The 17,025-nt window shown below is 42.8% G+C and overlaps 1 long non-coding RNA gene across 1 annotated transcript; it reads right to left on the bottom strand.

Moving 5' to 3' along the window:
* Nucleotides 1-2,294: 2,294 nt before the first annotated feature.
* On the bottom strand, nt 2,295-15,494 carry LOC126493357 (uncharacterized). Its single transcript, XR_007589795.1, has 3 exons — nt 14,530-15,494; nt 3,430-3,532; nt 2,295-2,714 (listed from the first exon to the last, which is right to left on the bottom strand). It is a non-coding gene; the product is annotated as an uncharacterized lncRNA (long non-coding RNA).
* Between the last annotated feature and the right edge of the window lie 1,531 nt (nt 15,495-17,025).

The following is a 17,025-nucleotide window of genomic DNA, read 5'->3' as shown; positions in this document are numbered from 1 at the left end:
TTGCTAGTCTGTCCTTCTTGCATCTCTTTTTAGAGTTCCTGGGCCCCAACATGTTCATCTAATTACAGGAAAACATAGTCTCCAAGAAGCAGTGGGACAAAAGTGTACCTGTTATCCCTGATGTCCTTGTCTCTGTACCCTGCTTTCCCAATAACACTGGACTTGCTTTGTTATGAGCCCTGTCCTCTCCCACCTCTCTGAATTCTGTCCTCAAGTGTATCTCTAGTTCAAGCTGTTTGATTGTGAACCATAAAGTCTTCTTCTCTGCCATTTAGATGAGATCTTATTCATGGATTTATTGAAAGGAGGCTGCTTGTTGGTTCCCAGCAGCTTGGTAGCTCAGACCCAAAATAACCACACAGAAAACATATTATTTAAATCACTGCATGGCCCATTAGCTCTAGTTTTTTATTTGCTAACTCTTACATATTAATTTAACCCATCTCCATTAATCTGTGCATTATCACAAGGTCATGACCTACCAGCAAAGTTTCAGCACGTCTGTCTCCAGTGGCGGCTCCATGGCTTCTGTCTAACTCTGCCTCCTTTCTCCAAGCATTCAGTTTGGTTTTCCTGCCTAGCTCTGTACCCTTATAGCTCTGCTATAGGCCCAAAGCAGTTCCTTTACTAACCAATGGTATTTACAGCATCCAGAGGAGACTCCTACATCATGGACTGATGCCATGTTTTGAAATAAGTGAAAGGGAGGTGGGGTAAAGTTTAGCTTTGACTTAGCTACATAAAACATTTCTCTAGGTAGGTGTATATAGTACAAGCACTAGACTTAGGAGAATATAATAGCCTTTGTCTTCTAAGAGATGGTTTCACAATATACCTCAGGGTAACCTCAAATTCAAAAGCCTCTGGCCTTAGCCACCCAAATGCTCTTATTAGCTTTAAGACAAACAAATAAACAAGGGATTGGGAAAGTGACTCAATGGAAAAGGCTCTAGCCACACAACCAGAGACCAGATTTCAGATCCTCAGGACCTACTTTAAAGTGGGTCTGGATGGTTCCCCACCTGTAATCCTACAGCTAAATTAGAAGGCATCTGACATCAGTCTCTGATCTCTGAATACATGTTCACATCCATGCATGTATATGTGCCTAAACATGCAAATGTTCATAGACGTGTGCATATACACCATACACATGAACATGCAAACAAATACATAAAAACAACAAGTGACTATTAGTAGAAACACCATTTCCACATTTTCATCTAGTCATGAAGCACCATGTTAAGGCAGTCATTTCCCATTTATTTTTACCTGCATACTCCAAGAATATTTGAAAATGTATTCTCCTTGTCCACTGTTAAGTAAGCATCATACGAGTTTTATGTTAAGTTAAGGCAGTGCATGGCAGTGTCTGACTATGGCAGATGTTACCATTAGGAAGTGAAGTTCTTACTTTGATCAGTGCTTCCTAAGGAACCCTCCTGGGATTTGCTACTGAAGGGTGTCATGCAGTCTATCATCTGCTAGTGAATATTCCATGAGCAGGCTGTTCTTTCTCCCTTCCTCAGTGATAGAGGCTGAAGTCTGGGCCTTTCACCTGCTAGGCAAGTGCTTTACCACTGGGCTGCAAACCTAGCCCAAATAAGCTTTTTGTTGTTGCTGTTTTTCTAAGTAAATATTTTCAGCATTTTTCTCCATTCTTCTCTAACAACAGGATTATATTCCAAAATAAATAATGTTTTTAGGCTTGAAAGTCTTTTATCGGTCATTGTGTCACATGTCTTTCCCTTCTTATCAAAAGCCAATAAATAAATGAATACATGTGTTCTGATTAGTTTTTAGTGTCAACTTGACTCAACCTAGAGCTGTCTGAGAAGAAGCACCTCAGGTGAAGAATTGCCTCCAACAAGTTGACCTGTGGGTTTGTCTGTGCATCATTTTCTTGGTTGCTAATTGATTTAGGAAGGTTCAGCCCACTGAGGGCAGTACCATCCTAAGCAGGTCTTCTTGGGCTGTATAGCAAAGCTAGTAGAGCATGGGCCAGTGAGTGAACCCGTAAGTAACTTTCCTCCACGTTCCTGCCTTGAGTTCCTCAGTGATGGATTGTGACCTGGAAGTGCATGCGAAATAAAAACCTTCATCCCCAAGTTTCTCTTTTTGGTCATGGTGTTTGTCACTGCAAACTAATAGCTATGTAAGTTTAAGGCTACAAGTATTCAAATTTTTCTGGATTTAGTTATTATTAAGGTAGAATTAGTTAAAACGCAAAAGATATTAAATCTGATGCATAATAATTCAACACAAGAAGGACTTTTTTTATTAGAATTGCTGAAAGTAGTAAGTCAAGTGGCGTTTTCTTGAGAGCTTCTCTTCCCCATGGTGAACTGTTTACTGCTGGAATGTGGCAGGGTACAATATCCTTTTTGTTCCCATTTATGTTGTTACAGAGACAGGCATGGAGAATCTGCTCATATAAATAAGTCAGAGGGGATGGATTTACTAGCACTGTCAAGCAATCTATTTCAGAGATGTAAAAAAAGGTCATGCAGTCATTTATCATGAAAATATTATAATGGTCTATCCATTGATGATTCCATTAGGATGTCCTTCAGTTCCATTAAAAGTCAAGAGTCTGAAACTGCCTTTCTTCCCAGTCACTCAACTCCGGTTCAGTGATGGTGCTTGCAACGGTTCCTTTGTCAAACAGAGGCTTCTACACTGTGAGCAGTGAACCAGCACCAGCGTTTGTTTTTCTTTTGTAAGGATGGAGACAGGACATGGATAAAGGACAAAAGGACCATCAGGAGGAGTCATCAAACATGCTATTATCTGTCAAGAGTACTTATGGGACTTGGGGACATTAACTCGACTCTTAGCACCCTTCTTCCAGATGCACCCTTTGAAAGCCCTTCCAACAGCATATCTCTTTAAAATATACTGTGGTAAAAATCCATGTTAGGTGCCATGATTTATTTACTTGACAATAAAGCTTCCTTTCTCAGAATTCCTATTAATATATAAAAGAATAAATGTTCTCAGAATAGTTCCTAGGAAACCTCTAAAGTAGAGGTTTGTTTAATAAATTTTAATTGGCTCCCCAATTAATAAGATCGAAAGCTGTGAGCTAGAGATTGTTGCAGTTGTAGAACAGATAAGATGATGATGAATGAGAATGATGGGAAGAAGAAGGACAAGATGAAGAGGATAAGAAATGGACTGTGGTCATTGTGTGTGGTTCACAATGCAGAGATATCCAACAAGCCCTGGCAAAGACCAACAGAACAGAAGTCCCTTGTATAGCACAACATTATCTTTCTGGACAGGTAGCTATGGACTACAGCAGTTGCTCAATAAACAACAATGTCTACAGGCTACCTCAGATTTTCAGTTGCTATGTCATTGGGTGAGGCCATAACATGTCCCGAGAGACGGTGTTGTGGCTCATTTCAAGTTGCAATATTGACAAACCTGTAGGACATTCTCCATTGTCTTTCTCCTCTTCCACCAAAGCTGCCTCAGATAGAGATGGTGATGCTTCCTGGACCCATGAGACATGGGGAGGACAATTGCCCTGGAGAAATATAATGGACTTTAGGTAAAGGTAAAATAAATGAGAAAGTTTTTGCTAAGACACTATATTTTTAAAAAATTAATTAAAAATATTAACTTATGTTTGTGTCTCTGTGAGTGTGGGCCCTTCCATGGAATCCAGAAAAGGTCTCAGCTCTCCTGGAGCTGGAGTTCCCGGCAACTGTGAGCCACCTATGTCACTGCTAGGAATGGAGCTCGAGTTCTCTGGAAGAGCAGCAAGTGCCTTTAACCAACCACTGAGCCATTTTTAGCCCCTTAAATTAATTAAGCTGCCTACAGAATAATTTTATTATGGCACCTTCATATGTATGAATCAATATAATTTGTTCCTATTCTTCCTCCTATTGCTAGTCTCTTCTCTCCAGACAGTTTCGCCTTTGCTTTCACGTTCATCCTATGACCTTTTCATTCCCCCCAAGGCTTTAAGATCTTTTCCTTCTCTTTCAAAGTCCCCTTTCAACCTCCAATAATGTAGTACCCTGAAAACCAATGTGTTAGGTACCAGGGTTTGCTTACTGGACTATAAAGCTTTTTCTCAGAATACCCATTAATATCTGAAAGAATACTGATCAGTTACAGTCTTAAATATAGGTTCTACATATAACAGAAAAATACATAGGAAAATATTTTTTAAATGGCTTATTTTTTTTAACACAATGATTTCCAATCCAATCTACTTTCCTACAAATTTTGCAAATGCATTTTTCTTTACAGCTACATAAAATGCCACATCTCATTATCCCTTCCATCTGTTGATCAGATTGTAGGCTGCTTCCATTTCCCCATTCTTGTGACTAGTTCAGCAACAATCATGGCTATGAAGTAGCTCTACGATATGTTGCAAGTCACTGATACCTTGCAGTGACTCATAGTTGTAAAGTAGTAAAGTCCTTGGGGTGGTTGGAATGAGAATGTTCCCCACAGGTTCACACAGTTGAACACTAGGTCTCAAGTGAGTGGTGCTGTCTGTACAGACGTAGGCGGCTGGAGAAAGTGTGTCAGCAGAGGTGAGCTTTAAAAGATGTGGGCCTTTTCCAGTGGCTCTTTCTTTGTGCTTGCAGTTTACTGGTACCACAGTCATCAAAGGTGGAAACTGGAGACCTGCCTCTGGCTCTGGCTCTGGCTCTTCCCTCCTTCTCAGCCTCACTCCGGCTCCTGCCTCTTTGCCCCTCTACCCCTGCCCTGGAACTGATGTTTAAACCTCTATCATTGATTACTGCACAGTATCTATTCGCTCCTTCGTGTTAGCATCTCCCCCATCCCTCTCAAACCCATGCTCATCCTTGGGCATGAAATTCCTTAAGTTCCCACAGTTTTTTTATTTAATGCTACCAAGCTTCATGGGTAAGATCAAGTGCAGCTCCTCCAGGACCCAGGACCCTTGAAGCCTGCTCCTTGAACACCTACCTCTATGGCAAGCTGCTCTCGTTTTCCACCCATCCTGAGAAGTGCACTAACAGAAGTGTAAGTAAATGCTCCTCTTGGGGTCTTTGTTTTGTCCTCAACACCATCCTAACACCACAGCAGTTCTGTGGACAGAGCTGGCAGGACAACTGTTGTGTAGTCTCCCACACGGGGACTTTTTGATTCCGTAGAGCACGGGAGGACGGCAGGGTTCCTGGGGAGGCTGCCAACAGTGGAGCGATGACAATTGGGTTGCGTACCTGCTCTGACACTTGTCATCTGTGTGGGCCTGGGCAATCCCTCTGGTGTCTGTCTTTGGAAGTACAAAAATGCCACCTAAGGCCCCCAGGGTGGACCAAGGGCAAGTTGCAGCAATTGCTACATCTTTAGGAGTGGGCAGAACATGACGAGCACTTTCTATGAGGACTGGGGGTTGGGGGCAGCCGATGAAGGCACTTTGTGAGCAGTCATGGCTCTGCTACTCACTTGGAAAAGCTCTCTGAAGAAGTTATTTCCCATATGCTGACCTCCGCTCTCCCTGAAAGCAATGATGTTGCGCTTGTTCACAGTCATTAGACTCATTGTCACTAGTCTCCTGTCAGCAATGCAACTCTGGGTTATGAACTGTGGCTTGCCCCAAAGTGGTGTAAGCATCCATCTCCTTTTCCCTCTGATGTGCTCACCAGGGCACATACCACTGAAGATGACATCACTGAGGGGAAACAGGCTGATTGTATCCTGAGCCAGAAGGTTAGAGATGCTGTGTTTCTTGGACTGTAGCAATGAGCTCTGTCCAAAAGAGCAATCTAGATTTTTGGCATGAGTTCCCTGTTCAAATGCATAGAATTTACTGTCATATGACTGCAAAGTGATAGATTCTTGTCAGACCCAGGTCAAATCCAGGTCCGTCCCAAGGGCCATTGTCTCCCTCCATGACATCTCATCACCTCTTACAACTCCCAGGGGTCTGGACACAGGGAAGATGGCTACTGCTCTCTCTGCCCACCTCTGGGATAGCATCTGGAATAGCAGCTCCACTCACTTTCCTCCTAGCCGCCATGCTTCACTGTTATCTCACTGTGCAGTTTGAAGATAAAATGTGATAAATAGAGCCATATTGTCATACTGCCCCTTTAATGAGTTTCTTTTCATAACTTCTTAAATCATTTCTTATTTTAGAGATTTTATATGTGTAATGTGTGTATCTTAGTATACACACACACATATATATATATACACACACACACACATATGTACTATCTATGTGTAGATGCACACAGAAGTCAGAAGAAGGTATTTGATTCCTTGTGACTAGAGTTGCAGGCAGTTGGGAGCCATCATGGGTACAGGAACAGAACCCTGGTTCTCTGGAAGAGCAGCCAGTGCTCTTAACCACTGAGTCATTTCTCCAGACTTTGTGTGTATGAATGTGTTGCCTGCATGTGTACATGTGTACCATATGTGTACCTGGTGCTTTCAGAGGCCAGAAGAGGATCCCCTGGAACTGGAGTTACAACCAATCATGAACCACCATGTGGGTGCTGGGAACTGAAAGCGTGTCCTCTGCAAGAACAGCAAGTGCTCAGAGTCACCAAGTCTTCTCTTCTCCAGCCCCTGAGTACATGATTTTTAATAGCTTTGTGCTTCCCTTATATTTGGAGTAGCCAGAATAAAGAGCTCTGAAAGAAGGTTTAAACTGAACAGCACTTATTTGGCCACCGTGACAGGAGACAAATGCTGTCATGCTCCAAACCATGAAGCTGAGGACAGTGATTGTCCCTTTATTTCTCCCTGCTCTGGACTCAATATATCCCCTACAGTTCACGTGTCAGAAGCTTAATCCCCAGGACAATAGTGTTGGGAGGCCGCATATGTATGGGGTGACTAGGTCAGGCCTCTGCCTTTGTGCGTAGATGGAGGTCCTATCTTGGCGTTGGGGGTTGACCATAGCAAGAGTGGGCCTCTGCTTTCCACCATGGGATGATGTATTAGGCCCCCAAGAGATGCTGACCCCCTGATATTTCGCTTGTTAGCCTCCAGAACTAAGAGGATTACAAAGTGAGCCTTGTCAGTCTCTGGTGTCCTGTTGTAATAACACAAAACACACTAAAGCACTACAAAGTTCGAAATTCATTGAAGGATAGTCCCAGGCAGGTTCTCCCGAAGAGAGCTAAAGGTCAAGAATCCAAGTTATTTGACATTCATCCATCCTTTGGCATCTTGTGCTCCTGGAATCTTGTGTCTTGGTGGAGTGGGAGAAAGATGGGACAGAGGAAGGGATTTGCTTTCTGTCTCACAACTCTTGTGTCACGTGTTCAACCACAGATTATATTCTGAATTATTTTATCCTTTCTCCATTTACTTCACACACAATTACTGTATGCACCTTAGATAAGTGGCAGGCTCGATGTGAACTAGACACTGGAGGCCTCGCTCTCCAGGATGTTCCTAATGCTGTTTATTCAACAGTCAGCCAGATGCAGAAAATGCCAAATGAGTTCCATAGAAATGGATGCCTTATTAATAGCACAATCAGAGGTATGTTTAAACAATTGTGTGCGCAATTAATTTTTAGTCTGTCTTCCTCTTCAGACTGAAATCACAGAAGGATAATGATCCTGTTTCCATTGTAACTCTCTCCCCAATAGGTAGTCCATGAGTAATGCCTCAATAAATATTTGAGAAGAAGCAAAGGAAAGATGAACAGGGAAAGGAGGGTTAAATGGGGAAGAGAGAGAAGGAAAAGGGAATGAGAGACGGGGAGGAGAGGAGAAAGTAGCTAGTGTTCCGGAAGAGCGGTGAAATGGCCTTATGAATAAGCTGGAGTGTGTAGAGTAATGCCTGACAGAGCATGGAGAAAGAGAGGAAGTGGTTAAAACAAAAGAATGTCAAGACCTCTGGTACCGAGCTGTGCTGGAGGGGTCGTTCTCCCTCTGCAAATGTCTGTGTGTGTGTGTGGCTGTGCAGTGCCCAGGTGTCTTCTGACCCAAGCTGAGGCATCTTGGCTCCCCTAAGAGGTGAGCTGCACCTCTGGCAAGAGCCAAGGATGCCTGGGAAATGAGAACCATGCTAAAGACCATGCAGTCTGGACTCGGAATGAGCTGCCTCCAGCCTATGCTGAAGTCCAGAGTTAGTCTCTAGCCCACTTGTCTCTGAGGTGCTGCTGCATGTGTACTATGGGCTCAATACACACACCATTTTAAAACATCCCTAGACCCGGGACATAAAAAATCACAGGCTGTTATTGTAGTTCCTTGGCCCTCATTTGTAGCCACAATAGCTCTAAGTTTATTCCTTCCATTTCACACTGAACTTTGACCTGCACAGCTCGGTACACACACACACACACACACACACACACACACACACACACACACACACATTTCCCAAACTAATATAACAAGGCTGTCTGGAAGTCACAAGGTTGCTTTCAGGAAGGACTCAAAAGTAGGCAGGACTTGAGACAGGTGTGTTGCGTGCCAGGCCTTCTGCTAAGTACCTTCATTATAGGTTTTCCTCCAATCCTTGCAACACCCCTGCAAGGCAGGTGCTAGGGCAACCCCTGAAGCCAGAGAAGAAAATAAGACTCAAGTGACTGGCTTAAATCACATGTCTGTCTGTAGCTTCTAACCACAGTGGTGGAAACAGGATCTATAAGCAGGTGACACAAGTCAGGTCATACTGGGCCGAGGTGGGCCAGACAGGCCCTGATGGCAATGATCTGTGGTATCAGCTGAAACCTTGGACAAATTATTAATAAAATAGCTAAAAGTATGTTTAAACTTCCTTCTACTGGACACGTGATCCTCAAGTTTTCATTTTCTAGAATGCCATATTCTTACTTAGGTTGAAATGTTGAAATGTGATTTTCTTTTCTGGAGACTCATTATTGTAGACTGAGTTTTTATCTGGACCACCGATGCCAAAATAAATGCACAGAGACTTAATATTAATTATACATGCTCAGCCGATAGTGCAGGCTTGCTACTATCTCTTACAACTTAAATTAGCCCACTTTTATTAATCTACATTCTGCCATGTGGCATTGCCTCTCTTTCGTCTTGCACCTCCTGTTTCCTCTCCTTGTCGCTCTGACAACTCCTCTGACTCCGCCCTCCTTCTTCCTAGCATTCTCTCTGCCCTGAAAATCCTGCCTTGCTGTGGGTCACTCAGTTTTTTATTGACAATGAGAGCAATATGTATTTTCAGTGCACAAAGATTGGTCCACAACACATTATGTTGCCCAGGCTTACCCAGAACTGATGATCCTCTTGCCTCTGTCTCCCAACGGTAAGATTATGGACATGTACTAGTACCAGTCTGTGCAGCAGAGTGAAGATGGACACAGGTAGCTGCCTGTGAGTCTTGCAGAACCCCCACGGCTGGCTTTGATGTTGGCCCCCGGGATTCTGTCACAGTGCTTTCTGATGATACCCAGATGGGGGTCTGGGTTGTTCCTAATCAGTCTCACCTCTGTGGGTCTGTCTGGAGTCTGGGTCATGGCAGGGCTTTGACAGGGTCAACACTAGGAATAGTGTAAAAGGTGACTGGGTAAAGGTCAGGAAAGAAGTGTCTTCAGAGGAATTAGTACAAGGACTAATAAGAGCTTCCATAAAAGTGCAGTGGTGCAGGGACAATAGAGCCAAGGACCTGGCTCTGCCATAAACTGGCTTGTGGATAGCTGGGAGAGGCAATTGCTTGTGCAAGCACGCTCAGAACGTGAGAGGGGTCTGGAGAGGGGAGGTTTGTGAGGTTAATTCTGCTTTGTTGTGGCAAAGCATTTCTTCCCCACGCCCACGTACCTGGACTCTGTCCTTTGGACTTTTTGTGGCCACCAGGCCTCCCACTCAGGGGACACTCAGTGAGTTTATTCTGGACTCACTATCTTTAGCCCTGCACCTGGGAGCATAAAAAGGTTCCCGTGCTTGAGTATAGGCTTTGCTCTTTTGTGAGCCTGAGTCTGAACTATGTTCAGCCAGTTAGCTGGTCTCTTCATCTGTGCATGGGGTGCTGAGCCTCCCAGATTCTGTAAACCAGACACTCCTGCAGATGCACTCAGATGACCAGGTTCTGGTAAGGTCTGAGCCAGAGAGACACATCCTTCTTGAGCTGATAGAAGGGACCATCTGAATGGAGCCTCAGCGCCGGAGCTGTGGCTCATTCCCCCATTATCCACCATCCATGGGACTCTGCTTACAGAGGGCAGATGGTAGCTCACCCTCGAGTCTCTCCTGTGACAGTTTCTCGTCTTTCACACCCTGTACCTCCTCTGTGCCACACAGTGCCTCCTTCATGCCTTTTCTTTCAACTCTCTCAAGCCTATCAGGGTCTCTCCATCTTCTCATCTTTCAACTTCAGATTCTACAATACACTGATTTCTTGTATATATTACAACATGACATGCCGCAAAGCAAAAGCATATGTGGGCATAATGTTTCCTCCTGTGATATTCTGTAAACTACTGGCCTGTCTGTGCTATTAGGTCCAAAGCCCACACTGATAACAGTCAGAAGTAGGGTGTGCATATGTGTGTGTGACAATCATCCTGGGCAGATCAAGGCTAAAGGAGGCAAATTGCATTCAATCGAGTGACAGCAATGCTTCCCTGAGCAAACACCAGTCACAGTCATGGCAACAGAAACACGTGAGTTATAAAAAACACCTTGTGAGGTTTATGTTAACATTAAATGAGAGCGTTTGTAGCAAACAACACAGAACTAAAACACATAGTCATTTGTTTCTAAAGATTTATGTTTTTTTTTTGTTTTTAAATTATATGTAAGTGGAGTGTGTGCATGTATGTGGGAGTGTCTGAGAAGGTCAGGAGAGGAAGTTAGATCCCATGGAACTGGAGTTACAAGCAGCTTTTAGCTTCCTGGTGTGTGTTCCAGAAACTGAACTCTGGAAAAGCAGAAAGTGCTGCTCTTGACTGCTAAGCCATCTCTCCACGCCACAAGTAAACACTTCTTTAAAAATTGGAAGTCAACCCTCGCCTTATTGAGAAACTGTTGCTATTGTCCTCACGGTCATCTGTCACCAGTGCAGTCAGCTCAGGGATGCAGGTGAATTGTAGGCTAGATAACATAGAAGTCACTTAGGCTGTTGTTAAGCATGACACTGGGTGCTTCTTTCCTTAACACATTAGGTTTAACCTCAGTCAAGGGAGGAGGGAAGGAAGTGAACCCTGTGAGAATAGCAGGAGGCATAAGAACTCTCCAGGGCAAATAGAGTCCCTCTCAAAAGTTACTGTTTCAAACCATGAACAGTGTCCTGGAAACCCATCTACACTCCTAATGACTTAAAAAAACTTTTAATTATATTGTTACTTTTGTTTTGTTTTGCATGCTCACATACCCACATAGATACATAACTTCATTTGAAAACATACGTGGTCACGCAGGGAAGATAGGAGAGAGGAAGATGAGCCAATAGGAATGGTCTCTCCTCTCTTCCCTTTTGCTCCCAGGGTAACTCACAGACACAGACACTTACGTTATTTTCAGTTCTCTCTGTAACCATTCCCTGTTCTGAGGAAAGGCTTGTCCCTGGGTATCCTTACCAGCCATGCAGTTGTCTCCTGCTGCAGGGTGTGCAGGGTGCATACTTTGCCCAGGGTTTGTCATTGCGACGATGTGCCTTTGTCTGTTTTTACTACTACATCTTTATTTTTAAAAAATACACTTTATTAAAAAAAAGGCAAATAAAAAATTATACAAAAATTAGCTATCCATCTTAATGAGCTTCAGTCGGAATAAACATTCTGAAGTTCACATTTGAACTTCACCCTGGACTTTATATTTTCACTACACATTTTAATGTACTTATATACCAACAAATCCCCCTAATCCTTGATAGAACTAGAAAAACAACTAACTATATTCTCATTCGTAACTTGTAACTATTACCTGTATTCAGTTCTTTCTCGTCTATTCATTCATTCATCCATTCATCATGTGTATGTGTGTGTGTGTGCACATATGCACTCACTCACACATGAAGTAGTGTGAGGAATACTTGCAAGAATTGGCTATCTCCTTCCACCATGTGAACTCCAGGGATCGAATTCAGGTTGTCAAGTTTGGTAACAAGTACCTTTACTAGCTGAGTCATTTCACTGGCTCCCTCCCTGCCTTTTAAAAAATAAACAAAGACTCTTGATAAGGCCTATGTGGTCTGCTACTCAGTTACAGGTGCTGGTGGAACCTGCCCTGCTTCTGGATCTCAGAGAACCTTGTTTGTATTCTGCAAGGGACCACGGCATGTTGTTATGCCCCAGACATTCTTCTTTCCAGCTTTTTTTTAAACTTCCATTCTTTCGGCTTTCTGGTCAGGAGGGCCTCCCCGGGACCCAGGTTCTGTGCACGCACTTCACAGAACATATTCATCCTGTGACTCAGTGATTCACAAATAGGACTGTCATTCCCCATCCTCTCGGTGACCAGGCAATACAGTCACGTGGATAGGACTGTGTCTTTCGCTAATCTTGTCCACCAATATTAGAATTTCCCAAATTCTCAGGATGCATGGGTACTAAAAAAAAAAAAAGGCTGTTGAATCAATGAATCAGCAATAGTTTCGATGTTGAATGCTACTAAATTAGAGCCTCTCTCAAAGTGGTAGAAGTGCCCAGACAAACATAAATATATATGACTCATCAAAATTAACCATATGTGCCTAAAGAAAATAGTCACACTTAAACAAATTATCATCCTATATGTACATTCACTGACCAAATATAATTTTAAAAATAGATAAAATGCTTACTAGGCAATGTCAGGCATGAAAAATTAACACAGATGTAAAGCTTATTTTAAAACTAACATCAAACTGGAGAATGGGTTGGGGGTTGAGAACATTGACTGCTTTTCCAAAGGACCTGAGTTCAATTCCCAGCAATCACATGGCAGCTTACAATTGTCTATAACTCCTGTTCTAGAGGATCCAGTACCCTCACACAGACATATATGTAGGCAAAACACCAATGTATATACAATAAAATAAATAAATAATTTTTAAAAACTAACACCACATATAACTTTTTACTACTACATTTGAAACTCAGGAAAAAGAAGGCTTTTCCAAGAAAACATAACTAAGTGAAATCTGTCTAAGAAGTAGGATTTATGAATCAAGTAATGACCATTAAACAAACTGAAGTGTTAGCTTAAATGCATCCCCTTGTAGCCTGTGCAAAAATACAAAGAATCCATAATAGGTCTCTTAACTGATGAGTATGGCATTGATTTACCACTCACCCCCTCGCCCCCCGGGATCATACCAGAGCAGCAACACCGATCTCAGTGCTGAATGGAGGAGCCAACAAACCCCAGAAGGTCATCAACATTTTTCAGGGAAAGCGACAAGGGAGGAATTGTCATAACGAAGTTATGCTTGGGAATGGTGACTTCACTTGCAAGCAGTCCTACAACTTGGGGGCTGAAATAGGTCTGTGAAATGGGGCTATCCTGTGCTATATGGCAAGAAGTCATTTGAAAGCCAAAACAAAAATGGAGTCACCCGTGCCAGTCCTTCCAAACCAATGGTTGTTACATATGCTGATCAGAACTAAATTCTTTCCAGTATAATTAATAACACTGTTCAAATGGAAGCAGAGGCAAGAAAATTCTAAACATTTTCCTCAGAGTCCACCATCAAGGAGCTATGGAGACAAAGAGGACCGCATGCAACTTATTTCCCTGGACGCTGCCTGGCTGTGGCTCCATGCTGTGCTCCGCTTTATCATGATGCTGCCTCTCTTCAGTTTGAATGCGGGTTGCTTTTCACTCACACCATTGACAACCCCATTCTCATTTCTCATTTTGCTCGGTTCATTTTCTGTCTGATTCCTTTGCTTTGGCCCAGGCTCCTGCTTGTTCTGCACAGGCATGATAATCACCCAAGGACTCTTCAGTTGACCTACTTGTTCCCCTTCAAGACTGAAGGCACAGAGATAAGTCCTAACCCTGGAGTCACCCTGGACGCCAGGGACAGCAAAGTGCTAAGAACAGACTTCTCCCCCTTGAAATGAGGACAGCTATCTAGGATGGTGAGGCCACACTCCAAGCACATTACCATTCAGGAGCCAGACTGGTCCCAGACAGTGAAAGCTATAACAAAGGATTTTTTTTTTAATTTTTATTGTTTTACACAGGGTCTCACTCTATAGATCAGGTTGGCCTTCAAAGTGATTGAAATCCCCCTTCCTCTGCCTGCTGAGGGCTGGAATTAAAATTGTGCATCACCATCCCTGGCTTCTAACAATATTTTATTTGGCCACTTTCATAGCCAGACCTGAGATAACAACATCGTTATTTCTCTTTAAAAAAAGAAAGAAAAGGCACAAATCACAATCACAAACCTCATGAAAACACAAAACAGAAACCAAAACATACAAGCATAAGACCAACAAGACAAAAAAAAAAAGTCCAAACAAAGCAAAATGAGGCAAATCCTACCATGTTCATTTCTGTGTTGGCCTGGTCACGTGACCTACCATGTAGTATGTGGTTAATATACCCAGTGAGAGTCTATTGGAGAAAAGCACATTTAAACTCTCTGTGGGTAATTACTTACAGATAGCTTCTTGGTTAGGGGTGGGAGCACATGTTGACTTCTCCCTCTAGGCACCAGGGTGTCATCTAGTTTGAACCTGTGCCTGCTGCCACAGTCTCTGTGACTTCCTGTGTGCATCAGTCATGTGTCTGGAAGACACTTTTCATTGGAGTCATTTATCACCTCTGGCTCTTAAAATCTTCTTGTCTCCTCTTCTTCACGGCTCCTTGAACCCTGAGGGGAGGGGTTTGATGAAGACATCTCATTGAGAATTGAGTACTTCAAAGTCTCTCACTCTCTGAATTTTGCTTAGATGTGGGTCTCTAAGAGAAAGCTCTGCTGATGGATGAACAAGATACTGATCTATGGGTATAGCAGAGTGTCCTTAGGAGTCATTTTATTGTGACGCTTATTCATGAGAACAGTCGTGTTTGTTCTTTCCCTATGTCCGTGACCTATCTAGTCTCAGACACTCAGTCACTTTAGCAATGTCAGAAATGGGTTTCATGTCATGGAGTGGGCCTTAAATTCAATCAGAAAGGGGTTGGCTACCCCTACAATGTTTGTGACCAACACATCTCCCAGGGAGGTGACCTCTGTGGGCCACAGGATTTTTAGCTGGGTTGATAATTATTTTTCTCTTCTGTCCCAGGAGCTTATCTATAGGCTGCTGCATCTCCTGTGCTCAGCACTCAGATCCAATGATTTACACTCCTGCTAGTAACATTTCTATCTTCAAAAACTTATAGACTGGTCATGCAGCGTCAGAGGAGGGACAATATACTTAGAAGGTCTTGGCCTTAAATTCTGAATCTCTCACTTAGAATATGGGTGGCCTTGGTCTATCTTCTAACCTCTTGTTTCAGATATATTTGTCACTGATGTGATGGCTATTCTTGGTTGTCGATTTTACTATATCTGAAATTAATAGCCAAGTGGTTAGGTATGCCTGTGATGAGTTTTTTTCCTTCCTTCCTTCTTTCCTTCCTTTTTTCTTCTTTCTTTCTTTCTTTCTTTCTTTCTTTCTTTCTTTCTTTCTTTCTTTCTTTCTTTCTTTCTTTCTTCCTCTCTTGTTGTGTGCAGGGGTGGTGTGGTGTGGGGGATGATTTAGACAGGGTTTCTCTGTGTAGCCCTGACTCTTCTGGAACTCTCTGTAGATTAGGAGGGCCTTGAACTCAGAAATCCATCTGCTTCTACCTCCTGAGTGTTGGGATGAGAGACATCTGGTACTGCCACTCAGCAGGGATTCTTCTTAATTAAGTCCCTTGAAGTGGGAAGATCCAACTTGAATCTGGGCCACACTTTCTAAAGACAGCCTACATAAAGGACATGGAAGAAGGAAGCATTTGCTCTCTCTCTCTCACTGCCAAGTCCATTTCCTCATTGGCATTAGAGCCTAGTTCTTTGGGATCACAACACATACTGAAGACCAGCTGAGACATTAAGACTCCGGAACTAAACAATCACTGGATTCTTAGACTCTCCATTGGTAGATGACCCTTGTTAGACTAGTTGGACCATAGCCTGTAAGACACTTTAATAAATCCCATATAAATATACATTTATATATTCATTCATCTATTGGTTACATTTCTCTAGAGAATTCTGACTAATACTTTGAATAACAAAACATTGAAGAACTTTGGAGCTTGAAACATTGACTGTTTCATTATTCATTAGAATTCCTTAAGCCCATTGGGCTAGCTCTTACATTTTGCATGGTGTTGGTTATAAGATTAAATCTCAAATTAGTTTTAATTGGCATTTCCCATCTTAAAAGCCTTTCTTGGCCTTTTGTGTTTCATCTTTTGAGAACTCTCTGCTTAGTTATATACACCATTTTTAAATTGGGTTATTTATTTTCATGATGTTCAGTTTTTTTAGTTCTTTACATATTCTAGATACTAACACTTTATTGGATATATAATTGGTAAAGATATTTTCTTTTTTTTTAATTTATGTATTCATTTATTAAAGATTTCTGTCTCTTCCCTACCGCAGCCTCCCATTTCCCTCCCCCTCCCCCAATCAAGTCCTCCTCCCTCGTCAGCCCAAAGAGCAATCAGAGTTCCCTGACCACCCACCTCCATCCAGGTCTAGTAAGGTGAGCATCCAAACTGCCTAGGCTCCCACAAAGTCAATACGTGCAGTAGGATCAAAAACCCATTGCCATTGTTCTTGAGTTCTCAGTAGTCCTCATTGGCCTCTATGTTCAGCGAGACCGGTTTTATCCCAGGCTTTTTCATACCCAGGCCAGCTGGCCTTGGTGAGTTCCCAATAGAACATCCCCATTGTCTCAGTGTGTGGGTGCACCCCTCGCGATCCTGAGTTCCTTGCTCGTGCTCTCTCTCCTTCTGCTCCTGATTTGGACCTTGAGATTTCTGTCTGGTGCTCCAATGTGGGTCTCTGTCTCCTTTCATTGCCTGATGAAGGTTAATATTCAGGAGGATGCCTATATGTTTTTCTTTGGGTTCTCCTTCTTATTTAGCTTCTCTAAGATCACGAGTTATAGGCTCA

The sequence above is a fragment of the Alexandromys fortis genome, unplaced genomic scaffold (assembly GCF_014885135.2).
Source record: "Alexandromys fortis isolate MF-2015 unplaced genomic scaffold, M_Fortis_MF-2015_v1.1 scaffold_338, whole genome shotgun sequence".
Taxonomy (NCBI): Eukaryota; Metazoa; Chordata; class Mammalia; order Rodentia; family Cricetidae; genus Alexandromys; species Alexandromys fortis.
Note: the sequence above shows the minus strand (reverse complement) of the source record. Positions and strands in the feature narration are given on the sequence as shown.